This window comes from Equus asinus, chromosome X (genome assembly GCF_041296235.1).
Source record: "Equus asinus isolate D_3611 breed Donkey chromosome X, EquAss-T2T_v2, whole genome shotgun sequence".
Lineage (NCBI taxonomy): Eukaryota > Metazoa > Chordata > Mammalia > Perissodactyla > Equidae > Equus > Equus asinus.
Genome location: NC_091820.1, coordinates 117,868,045 through 117,880,729, shown reverse-complemented (window position 1 = coordinate 117,880,729; position 12,685 = coordinate 117,868,045). Strand labels below are relative to the sequence as shown.

The following is a 12,685-nucleotide window of genomic DNA, read 5'->3' as shown; positions in this document are numbered from 1 at the left end:
TAGCTTAATCAAATACCGGTTGTGAGGTAATGACTTCTTTGTTGCTCTATGGATATAACACTTTTTTGGCCTATTGGATTAGATTGAGTGTTGCTTATACTGATGTGCCTATCAGAATAAAGCCACATACCCATGTAGTTTGTGGCAAGGAGTCTCTTGAAATATAAAGTTATCCCCAATGTCCAACCACTTGGGAAAGGGGAACCTATTTCAGACCAGAAATAGGAAATGAGAAGGAGAATTTGGTGTCACAGACTGAGAATCTCTCTCTTTTCAATAGATCGAGATGTTCGAGGGTATTCCTAGATGGGTTCTTGTGAGATTTTGGGCTTTACATGGAGGAATTCTGGAAGATAGGAAATAAGAAACAGGCGAGATGCTGTTTAAGGTGTACTGGAGTTTTGTGGCTCAAGTACTGATATTGCAAGACAATGAAGAAAATTGGTGCAAAGGCCCTCAAACCCTGGAAACAAGCTAGCCGTGGTAGGATTCAAGAGTTGTATGTTTGGGCCAGCCTGGTGGCATAGTGGTTGGAATTTGCATGCTCCACTTTGGTGGCCTGAGGTTTGTGGGTTCAGATCCTGTATGAAGACCTATACCACTCATCAAGTCATACTGTGGTGGTGACCCACATGCAAAATGGAGGAGGATTGGCACAAATGTTAGCTCAGGGACAATTTTCCTCACTAAAAAAAAAAAAAAAAAAGAGTTGTATGTTTACCTCTCTAGTTTCCTCCCTTATCTCTCACTGTTTCACCAGTCTTCTATGGAACAAATTTATTAAACATACTTCAGATTCTTAAATGGATTATTCTCTCTACCTTTTAGTACTTTTCAAATTCTGCCCCCTCTATCTGGAACATTATCCGTTTAATGCTTCTCTAATTTGATGAATTCCTACACATGCAATTCATTCTTTCAGACGTTATTGTTTCTGAGAAGGCATTCTTCATCCCTACGTACCCACTTTGCCTCATTTAGGTTTTGAGTTGGATGTCCCTCCTCTGTGATCTCAGAGCACCCTGCATTTTTCGATCATTTCACCCACACTATTGTATAGTAAATGTCTGTTGAATCTCTGTCTCTCTTACTGAACTTTGACCTCTCTTTGGATGAAGTCTATGTCTTTCTTGTTCACCATTTTATTTATACCAATATTTAGCAGATAGTAAGTTTCTAAATAAATATTTACTGAATGAATAAATACAATATTTTATTATTTTCCCACATGTTTTACTGTATTTTTACTGATTATATTTTCATGATTATTATTCAAGGTTGCCATAAGGAATGGAGAAAAGGGGAGAAGAGAATAACTCACACAATTATAGCATCTTGGAAATCCTGAGCAGGAGCCAGCCTGACGAAGGGGAAAGGTGAGTAGATGCCATTTTACCTCAAACTGAAAGACCAAGAACTTCTAATTTGCTTTTTATGGTATCTATACAAATTAGATCTTTTCTTTGAGATTTTCTTTCATTATAAATTGTGGCATGTATTCAACTTTAGTTACCCCCAAAAAAGAAAAAAACAACCAAGGAAACAAAGAATCTGTTTGTTGATCTTTAAAGATATAAAAAGAAAGCATTTGAAAATGGCCACTAGGTTGGCACAGTGTGAATAGAAATATGTAGAATGTAATTTATGTATCATAGGTATTGTATTTATTTTTATTTTGCAAAACTTTTAATTTTTTTCTTTTATTGAGTTAATAGTGCTTTATAATATTATATAAATTTCAGGTGTACACCATTACATTTCGACTTCTATATAGACTACATCATGTTCACCACCACAAGTCTAGTTTCTATCCGTCACTGTACAAATGTCCCCCTTACCCCTTTTGCCCTCCTCCAACTCCCCTTCTCCCCTGGTAACCACCACTGTGTTCTCTGTATCTATGTGATTCTTTGTTTATCTTCCACAAATGAGTGAAATCATATGGCATTTGTCTTTCTCTCTCTGACTTATTTTGCTTAGCATAATACCCTCAAGCTCCGACCATGATGTTGCAAATGGCAAGATTTCATCTTTTGTATGGCTGCGTAGTATTATGTTGTATATATATATACTACATCTTCTTCATCCATTCATCTGTTGATGAGAATTTGGGTTGTTTACAAGTCTTGGCTATTGTGAATCATGCTGCAATGAACATAGGGGTGCATACATCTTTTCGAATGAGCATTTTCATGTTCTTTGGATAAATACCCAGAGTGGAACAGCTGGATCATACAGTATTTCTATTTTTAATTTTTTGAGGTATCTCCATATTGTTTTCCATAGTGCCTGAACTAGTTTAAATTCCCACCAGCAGTGTATGAGGGTTCCCTTTTCTCTGGATCCTCTCCAACACTTGTTTTTTCTTGTATTTTTAGTAATAGACATTTTGACAAGCTTGAGGTGATATCTCATTATAGTTTTGATTTGCATTTTACTAATAATTAGTGATGTTAAACACCTTTTCATGGGCCTGTTGGTCATCTGTATATCTTCTGTGGAAAAATGTCTGTTCAGATCCTCTCTGCCCATTTTTTAATCAGGTTGTTTGTTTTTTGCTGTCGAATTGTATGAGTTCTTTATGTATTTTATATATTAACCCCTAACTGGACATTTGATTTGCAAATATCATCTCCCAATTGGAAGGTTGTCTTTTCATTTTGTTCATGGTTTCTGTTGCCCTGCACAAGCTCTTTAGTTTGATGTAGTTCCATTTGTTTTTTTCTTTTTGTTTCCCTGTCCTGAGGAGTCTTATTAAAAAGAATACTGCTAAGACTGATGTCAAAGAGCATACTGCCTATGTTTTCTTCTAGGAGTTTTATGGTTTCAGGTCTTATATTCAAGTGTTTAATCCCTTTTGAGTTAATTTTTGTGTATGGTGTAAGACAATGGTCTACTTTCAGTTTTTTGCATATGGCTGTGCAGTTTTCCCAGCACCATTTATTGAAGAGACTTTCCTTTCTCCATTGTATGTTCTTGGCCCTTTGTCAAAAATTAACTGCCCATAGATGTGTGGGTTTGCATTTAGGCTCTCAATTATATTCCATTGATCTCTGTGTCTTCTTTTGTGCCAGTACCCGTGGTGTTTTGATTACTATAGCTTTGTAGTATATTTTAAAATCAGGGAGTGTGATATTCACCTTTGTTTTTTTTTTTTCTTTTGGAGGATGCTTTGGCTATTTGAAGTCTTTTATTGTTCCATATAAATTTTAAGATTCTTTCTTTTATGTACTTGAAGAATGTCATTGCGATTCTGAATAGGATTGCACTGAATCTGTAGATTGCTTTAGGTAATATGGACATTTTAACTGATAATTCTTCCAATCCATGAGCATGGAATATCTTTCCATTTTTTATGTGTTCTTTGATTTCTTTCAACATCTTATAGTTTTCAGTGTATCAGTCTTTTAACCTCCTTGGTTAAATTTATTCCTACATATTTTATCCTTTTTGTTGCAATTGTAAATGGGATTGTATTCTTGATTTCTCTTTCTGCTAGTTCATTGTTAGTGTATAGAAATGCAACTAATTTTTGTATAGTGATTTTGTACCCTACAAAGTTACTGTATTTGCTAATTATTTCTAATAGTTTTTTGATGTTTTTTTTTTAGGGTTTTCTTTAAAATCATATCATCTGCAAATACTGACAGTTTTGCTTCTTACTTTCCCATTTGGACAAATTTTCTTTGTTTTTCTTGCCTAATTCCTCTGGTTAGAGCTACCAATACTATGTTAAATAAGAGTGGTGAGAGTGGACTGTTAAATAAGAGTGGCGAGAGTGGACATCCTTGTTTTGTTCCTGTTCTTAGAGGCATAGCTTTCAGTTTTTCACCATTGAGTATGATGTTAGCTGTAGTCTTGTCATATATGGGTTTTATAATGTTCAAGTACTTATCTTCTGTACCCATTTTATTGACAGAGTTTATCATAAATAAATGCTGAATCTTCTCAAATGATTTCTCTGCAACTATTGAGATGATCATGTAATTTTTATTCTTGATTTTGTTAGTGTGGTGTGTCACATTGATTGATTTGAAGATGTTGAACCATCCTTACCTCCCTGGAATAAATCCCACTTGATGGTGGTGTGTGATCCTTTTAATGTTGTTGTATTCGATTTGCTAATATTTTGTTGAGAATTTTTGCTTCTAGTTTCGTTAGCAATATCGCCCTATAATTTTCCTTTCTTGTGTTGTGCTTTTCTGGTTTTTGTATCAGGATAATGTTGGCCTCATAAAATGAGTTATGAAGTGTCCCCTCCTCTTCAATTTTTTTAGAAGCGCTGAGAAGAATAGGTATTAAATCTTTGAAAGTTTGATAGAATTCATAAGAGAAGCCTATAAGTCTGGACTTTTGCTTTTTAGGAGGTTTTTGATTACTGTTTCAATCTCTTTACTAGTGATTGTTCTATTCAGATTCCCTCTTTATTCTTGATTCAGTTTTGGGACATTGTATGATTCTAAGAATTTATCCATTTCTTCTAGGTTATCCAATTTGTTGATGTATAATTTTTCATAGTATTTTCCTATAATCCTTTGTATTTCTGTGATTTTCGTTGTAATTCTTCCTCTTTCATTCCTGATTTGATTTCTTTGAGCCTTATCTCATTTTCTGATTGAGTCTAGCTAAAGGTTTGTCAGTTTTGTTTATCTTTTCAAAGAACAAGCTCTTAGTTTCATTGACCAATTCTACTGTCTTTTTAGTTTCGTTTAATTATTTCCACTCTGATTTTTATTATTTTGTTCCTTCTATTGACTTTGGGTTTCATTTGTTCTTTTTCTATTTGATTTAAGTGTGGTGATAAATTGTTTGAGGTTTTTCTTGTTTCTTGAGTTAGGTGTGTATTACTATATACGTCCCTCTTAGTATCCTTTTTGCTACATCTCATAGATTTTGGCATGTTGTGTTTTGATTTTCCTCCATGTATTTTTTATGCTATTTATTTATTTATATTTTGAGGAAGATTGGCCCTGAGCTAACATCAATTGCCAATCTTTCTCTTTTTTTTCCTCCCCAAAGCCCTAGTACATAGTTTTATATCCTGGTTGTAAGTGCTTCTAGTTCTTCCATGTGGGATGCCACGACACCATGACTTGAGGAATGGTGTGTAGGTCCACATCCAGTATCCGAACCAGTGAACCCCAGGCCACTGAATTGGAGTGTGAGAACTAAACCACCATGCCACCTGGCCAGCCCCTCTACTCTGACTTTTATCATTTCCTTCCTTCTACTGATTTTGGGCTTCATTTGTTCTACTTTTTCCAGTTCCTTTAGGTGCACTGTTGGATTGTCCATTTGAGATTTTTCTTGTTTGCTGAGGTAGGCCTGTATTGCTATAAACTTCTCTCTTAGAACAGCTTTTGCTGTATACCATAGATTTTGACAGTTGTATTTTCATTTTCATTTGTCTTCAGATATTTCTTTGATTTCTCCATTCATTTCTTTGTTGACTCAATCGTTGTTCAGTAGAATTATCTTTAATTTCCACATATTTGTGGCTTTTCTGACTTTCTTCCAGTAGTTGATTTCTAGTTTCATACCGTTGTGGTCAGAAAAAATGCTTGGTATTATTTCAATCCTCTTAAATCTATTGAGATTGTTTTGTGGCCTAATATGTGATCTATCCTAGAGAATGTTCCATGAGAATTCTAAAAGAATATGTAATCTGTGGGTTTTGGATGGAATGTTCTTTATATGTTATTATTGTGTTACTGTCTTTTCTCCTTTTATTTCTTTTAATAATTGCTTTATATATTTAGGTGCTCCTATGGTGGGTGCATAGATATTTACAAGTGTCATATCATCTTGCTGAATTGTTCCCTTTGTCATTATGTAGTGTCCTTGTTTGTCTCTTGTTGCAGTATTTGTTTTAAAGCATATTTTGTCAGATATAAGTACTTCTACCTCACCTTTCTTTCCATTTCCATTTGCTTGGAGTATCTTTTTTTCCATCCCTTCACTTTCAGTTTGTGAGTGTCTTTAGGTCTGAAGTGCGTCTCTTGTATGCAGAACATATATGGGTCTTGATTTTTCATCCAATCAGCCACTCTATGTGCTTTCATTGGAGCATTTAGTCCATTGACATTTAAAGTAGCTATTGATAAGAATGTACTTACTGCCATTTTGTTACTTTTTCTGGGTGTTTTAGTAGTTCTCTGTTCCTTTCTTCTTCTCTGACTCTCTTCCCTTGTGATTTCATGGCTTTCTTTAGTATTATGTTTGGGTTCCTTTCTCTTAGTTTTTGGTGTATGTATTATAGGTTTCTGGTTTGTGATTGTGAACCATGATGTTCATATACAATAACCTATGTATATAGCAATATGTATTCAGTTGATGTTTTCTTAAGTTTGACCCCACACTAAAAGCTCTGCTTTCTTACTCCCCTCCTCCCACATTTTATGTTTTTGGTATCATATTCAACCTCTTTCTTGTGCCTTTATATTCATTACCCTCCTATCATGGAAATCCATGATTTTAGTACTTTTGTCTTTTAACTGTCACATTAGCTTCGTAGGTGGTTGATCTGCTACCTTTACTGTATATTTGCCTTTAGCAGTGATTTTCTTGGTGGTTTTTTTGGTAACTTTCTTATTCCTAACAAATTTCGTGGTCTTTTATCTTCCACTTAAATAAGTCCTTTAGCATTTCTTGTAAGGCTGGTTTCTTGGTTATAAGCTCCTTTAGATTTTCTTGTCTGGAAAACTCTTTATCTCTCCTTCTATTCTGAATGATAACCTTATCAGGTAGAGTATTCTTGATTGTAGGTTTTTCTTGTCAGCACTTGGAATATATTGTGCCACTCCCTTCTAGCCTGTAAGGTTTCTGCTGAGAAGTAGGCTGATAGCCTCCTGAGGTTTCCTTTGTACCTAACTTGTTGCCTTTCTCTTGCTGCTTTTAGGATTCTCTCTTTATCTTTAATTCTTGTCATTTTAATTATAATGTGTCTTGGTGTGTGCTTCTTTGGGTTCATCTTGTTTGGTGCTCTGTGCTTCCTGTACCTAAACGTCTGCTTTCTTCCTTCGGTTAGGAAAATTCTCAGCTATTATTTCTTCGAATAAATTCTCTGCCCCTTTGCCCCTCTCTTCTCCTTCTAGGACACCTGTAATATGGATGTTACTGTGCTTGATGTTGTCCCAGAGGTCCCTTAGACTGTCTCTGTTCTTTTGAATTCCTTTTTCTTTTATCTGTGAGGCTTGGGTGATTTCCTCTAGTCTTTCATCCAACTTGCTGCTCTGCACGTCTGTATCATGTACTCTGCTATTGATTCTATCTAGTGAATTTTTCACTTCCATTATTTCAGTCTTCATTTCAGATTGGTTCCTTTTTTATATTTTCCAATTCTTTGTTGAAGTTCTCACTGAATTCATCCATTCTTGTCTCAAGGTCAGTGAGCATCCTTATGACTATTAGTTTGTACTCTTTATCAGGTAGATTGTTTATCTCTGTTTCATTTAGTACTTTTTCTGAGGATTTGTCCTGTTCCCTTATTTGGAACTTTTTCCTTTTTCTCGTCATTTTTCCTCCTTCTTTGTGATTATATCTATGTATTAGGTAGACCAGCTATGTCTCCCAATCTTTGAGAGATGCCTTTTGAGGTCCAGCAGTGTGCTTTCCTTTTGTCACCAGTTCCAAATGTTCCCTGTGTGGGCTACGAGTCTTCTTCTGTTGTGGCAGGGTTGCTCTTGCTGAAGTTGCACAGGAGGCTAGGCTCTCCATCTGGCTGGCTGGTTGTAATGCTCAGCTGCGTGCAGCTGTGATAGTCCCTTCAGTAACCTTTTGGGCATGGGGAGCCTCAGTAGTTGGCTACAAGGTCTAACTGCACATTTCTGCTGCAGTTTTTCTCTTAAGTGAGTAGGGCATCAGCATGTCTGTTTGCTAGGCTCAGGGGCTTACAGTTGCTGTAGGCCTCTGACCTACAAGACTGCTGTCAGCTCTCTCAGTAGTACGGCTGGATGGGGCCAGCATTGGAAGGTGGGGCTGATCCCCTATGTGGCTGTTTGAAAAGCACAAGTCTGCTACAGCTGACAAGCCTCACTGCCTGCAGACTCACATACTCCGTCAATGCAGTCTTGCTCTGTGCACACACTGCAACACAATGAAGCAGACCCACTCATCTCACTGCAGAGGTCGCACAAACCCTGCCTACGTGGACACACAAATGGCCTGAGGGCTTGCTGCTGGGTGGGGCCAGTCCCTAGAGTGGGCTGCCTGCCCTGGCTAAGCTGCATTAAATCAGTGCTCTAGTGGTTGAGGCAGACCCCTGCTCTAACAGGCCAGTGGAAGAACTCCAATGGTGTCTGCCAGCGTCTGTGTCAATGTGCCTGTACTAGGTCACAATAATGGCTGCTGCCAGTGTCTCAGTCCCTGGGGAGGTGGTCCCAGCCTAGGTAGGTCTTGTCTCTCCCCAAGATGCACCCTGTGCTTATCAAGTGAGTCTTTTTTCATGAGAGGACTCTGAACCTTTATTTCTGTTGATTTTTCACTGCTTTCTGAAATGGGTGAATTTGTGTGTGGGCTCCTTAAGAGCAGGCTTATCTTTCCCTTATGTTCAATAGCTTTTCTGGGGGATTTCCTGTTTTTAATAGCCTATAAAACCAGATATTATGACACTTGCCTCAGTTGTGCTGAGTCCAAAAGCTGCTTGTTGTGGCAAAGCTCTTCTGCTAAGATACCCTGCTCCTCCAGGGAATGCTTCATACCTTAAGATTGCTCCCGGTCATGAAGCATCATGGCTAGAATGTGGCTCTTTTGTCCGCAGAAGGGAATTTCTGCCTCTTCCACCTCAGTCAGCACTGTCCCTTGTTGTGGGAGTTCTTCTATTCAGTTTTCAGTTCCTTCTCAGGGGTAATTTTTCTAATGGTAATTTTAAGTTTGTTATGTCCATGGGAAGAGGTGAGTTCAGAGTCCTCCTATGCCACCATCTTCCCAGCAATCCTCTGTCTAATTCTCCAAATGCCTATCTTCTAATATTTTTAATATATCATTCCACTCTCTCCTGGCCTGTAGAGTTCTGCTGAGAAATATGCTGATATCCTTATAGGGAGTCTTTTATAGGTTATTGTTTTCTTCTCTCTGGCTGCCCTTAATATTCTTTCTTTGTCATTGACTTTTGACAATTTTGATATAATTTGTCTTGGAGAAGCTCTTTTTGCATTGAGATAATTAGGTATCCTATTAGCTTCATGTACTTGTATATCCAGTTTCTTTCCCAGGTTTGGAAAGTTCTCCACTATTATTTCTTTAAATAAGCTCTCTGCCCCCTTCTCCCTCTCTTCTCCTTTTGAGATACCCATTATCCTTATGTTTTCTTTTTCTTAATTGAGTTGGATGTTATTCATAGAATTTCTCCATTTTTTAAATATCTTAGTTCTCTCTCCTCTTCCTTCTGAGTCATTTGTGGATTCTGTCTTTGAGCTCGCTAATTCTCTCTTCCATATGATCTGCTCTATTTTCAGTGCTTTCTATTTTATTCTTCATCCCATTTATTGAGTTCTTCAGCTACAGAATTTCTGTTTTATTCTTTTTTAGTTTTAATCTATTGGTGAAGTACTACTTCTGTTCATTAATTTTGTTTCTGAGGTCATTGATCTGTCTTTCTGAGTTTCCTTATAGCTCATTGAGTTTCTTCATGACAACTATTTTGAATTCTCTATCCATTAGATCACAATCTTCCATGGCATTGAATTTGGTTTCTGGAGAATTGGCCTTTTCTTTTTGGGATAGCATGTTACTATAGTTTTCCATGGTGCTTGATGATTTTTTTCTCTGCCAGTGCATTTGTAGCAAGAAACACCTTTCTTATTTGGGTAAGGCTTTGTTTACTTTGATTCTGAGTTACTTCTGATTGTATTTAAGCCTGTAATTTCCACTCTTGACTGCCTCTGCCAGAGATGTCATCATTTCCCTCATTGTGCTTTTTGTTCCTCTGAGGTTGCTGGTGTCTTGCTGATTATGGTGTCACTGAAGTGCAGACATCAACACCACAGTCACTGGGTGGGCAAGCACATCTGTTGCTTCTGGTGTCACCTTGGTTGTGGGCTCCCCCACTGCAGTGGAGGGGTGTGGGAGGGTGGGATGGTAGCCAGGATCACAGGCACCTCCTCCATGCCTGGGTTTGTTTGGCTTGCAGGTGCTGCTGCCATGAGTAGGGGGCTGGAGTTTCAAACACTGCTGCAGCTTCGGGGTGCCATGGTTGTGGGCACTGCTGTCACTGTTACTGAGCTCTCTGAAGCTTTAGGCACTGCTGTCATGTGTGCCACCTGTGCTGTTGTTCCTGGGTTTTCCACAGGTGTTGGCACTGCTGCTGTTGGGAGTACTGGGTTCACAGGTGTCACTGCCATTGCCAGGTGGGCTGGGGTTGCAGGTGCCACTGCCACCATGCGGGGAGGGGTACCTGTGTCACAGGCACCTCCACAGTTCCTAGAACATCAGGTCACAGGCACTGCCACCACTATAGGAGTCACCAGGGTCTTAGATGCAGCCCTCACTGCTTATAGGGCTGGTGTTGAAAGCACTGCCACCAAGGGAGGGGGCTCAGTTGTGGGTACCACGTGGTTCCTGGAGCCTCTGATCTCAGGTGCCACAGCAGTTCCTGGAGCCTCAGGTCATGGGCACCACACCACTGTTGGAGGAGCGGTAGGGGCTGAGTCATGAGTGCTGCCACAGTTCTTGGAGCCTCTAGTCACAGGCACCAGCATGATTCCTGGAACCTCAGGTCGTGGGCACCACCTCCGCTGCTGAGGGTACTGGGGTCTTGGATGCAGCCCCTACTGCTGGCAGGGCCAGGGATGGATGTGCCACTATTGGGGGAGGGGGTTGGGTCATGGGCACCACCACAGTTCCTGGAGCCTTTGGTTGTAGGTGCCCTGGCAGTTCCTGGAGCCTCCAAGTGTGTGGGCTGCCTTGGTTCCTGGTGCCTCCATTTGTGGTGTTACTGCAGTACCTGGAACCTCTGATTGCAAGCATGGCTGCAGCTCCTGGACCCTCCAGTCTCAGGAGCTGCTTCCACTGCTCCCCTAATTCCACCGCCTCCATGAGGTCCAGTCCACCCATCTTCAGTTGTATAAATGTATGGATGTCTCAGATGTTCTGGTGTGCTGTGCAGGGAGTCCTTTTTTGGTCTATGGATATCCTACTGGTTGTAACTTAGAGAGGAGAGACAAAAGGAGAAACTCTGCCATGATGCTGATGTCACTCATACATTAAGTATTTTAAAGTGCATTTTTCAAATGCGTGCAGTTAAAAGCCTTACCCTCCCCACCCCTTATGAAGGTGTTATTGATTCACAATGTAGGATATGCTGTTTTCAAAGAAACCACCTTTTTTCCTTTTCCATAGCTGTCAGCTGCCCATATCTGTCTCTGACTGTTTGAGACTCTAACCATAGCCCTTGAACAGAAATGATGAAAAGGAAGAATCAATGAGGCTAGGCAGTTGACAAGGTACCAGGAAGGAGTGAGGGCAAAAGAAATTGATCTTTATTTGGTTATCTGACTGAAATTAGGAAGCAGCCTCTGCTTTCTTTTTGTTCATAATACTCAGATTAGTTGATGTCTTAGTATGGCCTAAACAATACTCAATTCCAGTATTTTCCCATCTACAAAATGAAAGCATCTCTATGGTTTGTAACGTTTCTGCCAAAATCTTTATACCTATTGCTGATGAAGGAAATGATACAATGTTCTGGGAAATTATACTTCAATAATCTAAGGATTTGGTTATAAAAGGAAGGAAAGAAAACAACTTCAGAAGGTTTACAGATGATATTTTTCTGGAATGGTAAGACTGTACTGATATTTTTTCCCCCTTTAACTTCAAATTTTAGCCTCAAACAGGATGGAATAGTCTAAGGTTAGATTGTTTTTTGAGTGACTTGGGGAAAATTTAATTAATATCAATCAGTCAATCATTAGGCAAGAGCTATGAAGCTCCTATACCATGCCTAGCTCTGTGCTAGATGTTACAGAAAATACAACAAAACTATGTTTCCAGACCTAAAAACGTTTAAAATTCTGTTGGGGAAACAAGCACACCTCACACTCAAAATCATGAGATAATTTCACCAATTGTAAGTGCTAGGGATATGCTACAAAATGCATTGTTGTGTAAGTTCAAGAGAAGTAGAGATCACTATGAGCTAGGGCCATAATTAAAATCAGTGAGATTCTCCAGAGCATGGGGTATCCTAGCTGGACCTTAAAAGACTGTAGTATGCTTTCACTTTCTGGATGTTGAATGGACACTTTCCCTTTGCTTAAGAAATGCATGTTCAGTTAAATCTTTTAAACTACTAGGAGGAAAGAAGATGAGCAGAGAAGAGGGGAAGACAAAGAATATTCTTTGAGATAGAAGAAATCAGTTTAATAAAGTTGCTGGCCTGTTATTTTTGTTTGTTTTAATGCAACTTATGATAATAACTTCCATTAAAGTGTAGGTCTTATGCCCATTACTTATGGAAGACTGCACAGATTTAGAACTGTAGCTTAGAATAATAGCAAACACTTATATAGCACTTGCTATGTACCAGGAACTGTTCTAACCACTTTACAACTATACATTATTTCAGCATCATAATTCTATAAGCCTTTACAGATGAGGAAACTATATCACAGAGAGGTAAAGTAACTTGGCCAAAGTCATACAACTAGTAATCAGCAGAACCAAGGTTTGAACGCAAGCCACTTGT

At 38.8% G+C, this 12,685-nt stretch overlaps 1 long non-coding RNA gene across 1 annotated transcript in view; it reads left to right on the top strand.

Annotated features, from left to right (window-relative positions):
- LOC123282718 (uncharacterized) overlaps positions 1-12,685 on the top strand; it is a 440,967-nt gene that overhangs the window by 390,874 nt on the left and 37,408 nt on the right. The window contains exon 6 of the long non-coding RNA XR_011499886.1: positions 1,278-1,376. This is a non-coding gene — a long non-coding RNA (uncharacterized lncRNA). The remainder of the gene's footprint in view (positions 1-1,277; positions 1,377-12,685) is intronic.